The following is a 2,397-nucleotide window of genomic DNA, read 5'->3' on the forward strand; positions in this document are numbered from 1 at the left end:
GTTATATGTCAGGTAAACAATGAAGTATGCGCTGGGTATGTGTATTTACTATTTGTGTCTGCAGAATACAAGCAAACTCTATTCATAATTTTAAAATTAGGTATGATAGGGAAATGGGACCGGAGTCATTGCTGTAAACAACCGATGGCTGGAAAGGCGGGATCCAAGAGTCAATGCTCGATCCTGCAAGCACAAATAGGTAAGTACAAATAGGTGACTACACACACACACACACACATACATTCATAAATATATATATCCTCAGGTAGCAGCCCGTAGCAGATGCCTTACTCCCAGGTACCTATTTACTGCTAGGTGAACAGACGCATCATGATGAAAGAAACTCTACCCATTTGCTACTGCCTCGGCCAGGAATCTAACCCGGGATATTAGGACTATAATGACCAAGCGCTGTCCACTCTGCCACGAGGCCCCTAAAGATTAATATCTCTTAGACCGTCAAAAGAAGAAGCGACACATTCTAGTTAATAATGTTAACAACTTTGCCTTCAGGGAGACTCGAACTCCCGACCTCTGGTTTACTAGACCAGCGCTCTGCCCACTGAGCTATGGAGGCTCTCCGAGGTTGTCTGTGTGTGTACTCACCAAGTTGTACTCACCTAGTTGTGCTTGCGGGGGTTGAGCACTGGCTCTTTGGTCCCGCCTCTAAACCGTCAATCAACAGGTGTACAGGTTCCTGAGCCTATTGGGCTCTATCATATCTACACTTGAAACTGTGTATGGAGTCAGCCTCCACCACATTGCTTCCTAATGCATTCCATTTGTCAACCACTCTGACACTAAAAAAGTTCTTTCTAATATCTCTGTGGCTCATTTGGGCACTCAGTTTCCACCTGTGTCTCCTAGTGCGTGTGCCCCTTGTGTTAAATAGCCTATCTTTATCAACCCTGTCGATTCCCTTGAGAATCTTGAATGTATTGATCATGTCCCCCCTAACTCTTCTGTCTTCCAACGAAGTGAGGTTCAATTCCCGTAGTCTCTCCTCGTAGCTCATACCTCTCAGCTCGGGTACTAGTCTGGTGGCAAACCTTTGAACCTTTTCCAGTTTACTCTTATGCTTGACTAGATATGGACTCCATGCTGGAGCCGCATACTCCAGGATTGGTCTGACATATGTGGTATATAATGTTCTGAAAGATTCCTTACACAAGTTTCTAAAGGCCGTTCTTATGTTAGCCAACCTGGCATATGCTGCTGATGTTATCCTCTTGATATGAGCTTCAGGGGACAGGTCTGGCGTGATATCAACCCCCAGGTCTTTCTCTCTCTCTCTGACTCTTGAAGTATTTCATCTCCCAAGTGATACCTTGTATCTGGTCTCCTGCTTCCTACTCCTATCTTCATTACATTACATTTGCTTGGGTTAAACTATAACATCCATTTGTTCGACCATTCCTGCAGCTTGTCCAGGTCTTCTTGAAGCCTCAAGCTGTCCTCCTCTGTCTTAATCCTTCTCATAATTTTGGCGTCGTCAGCAAACATTGAGAGGAATGAGTCTATACCTTCTGGGAGATCATTTACGTATATCAGAAACAGGATAGGTCCAAGTACAGAGCCCTGTGGGACTCCACTGGTGACTTCACGCCAATCTGAGGTCTCACCCCTCACTATAACTCTCTGCTTCCTATTGCTTAGGTACTCCCTTATCCACTGGAGCGCCCTACCAGTTACTCCTGCCTGTTTCTCCAGCTTATGCATCAACCTTTTATGGGGTACTGTGTCAAAGGCTTTCCGACAGTCCAAAAAAATGCAGTCCGCCCATCCTTTTCTTTCTTGCTTAATCTTTGTTACCTGATCATAGAATTCTATTAAGCCTGTTAGGCAAGATTTACCCTCCCTGAACCCATGTTGATGGGTTGTCACGAAGTCTCTTCTCTCCAGATGTGTTACTGGCCTGTAGTTCAGTGCCTCTTGTCTGTCACCCTTTTTAAATATTGGTACTACATTAGCAGTCTTCCATACTTCTGGTAGGTCTCTCGTTTCCAGTGACCTACTATACACTATGGAGAGTGGCAAGCTAAGTGCTCCTGCACACTCTTTCAATACCCATGGTGAGATTCCATCCGGCCCAACAGCTTTTCTCACATCCAGCTCCAATAGGTGCTTCTTGACCTCATCTCTTGTAATTTCGAACCTTTCCAAGGTCACCTGGTTTGCTGCCACCTCTCCTAGCACCGTGACTTCTCCCTTTTCTATTGTAAAGACCTCCTGGAACCTTTTGTTGAGTTCTTCACACATCTCTTTGTCATTCTCTGTGTACCTGTCCTCGCCCACCCTAAGTTTCATCACCTGTTCCTTCACTGTTGTCTTTCTCCTGATGTGACTGTGTAGTAGCTTTGGTTCGGTCTTGGCTTTATTAGCTATATCATTTTCATA

The 2,397-nt window shown here is 45.0% G+C and overlaps 1 non-coding gene across 1 annotated transcript; it reads right to left on the reverse strand.

Annotated features, from left to right (window-relative positions):
• Positions 1 to 504: 504 nt before the first annotated feature.
• TRNAT-AGU (transfer RNA threonine (anticodon AGU)) lies at positions 505 to 577 on the reverse strand. Its single transcript has one exon. It is a non-coding gene; the product is annotated as a tRNA-Thr (tRNA).
• Positions 578 to 2,397: the final 1,820 nt, after the last annotated feature.

Source organism: Procambarus clarkii, unplaced genomic scaffold (genome assembly GCF_040958095.1).
Source record: "Procambarus clarkii isolate CNS0578487 unplaced genomic scaffold, FALCON_Pclarkii_2.0 HiC_scaffold_129, whole genome shotgun sequence".
In the NCBI taxonomy this organism is placed as follows: Eukaryota; Metazoa; Arthropoda; class Malacostraca; order Decapoda; family Cambaridae; genus Procambarus; species Procambarus clarkii.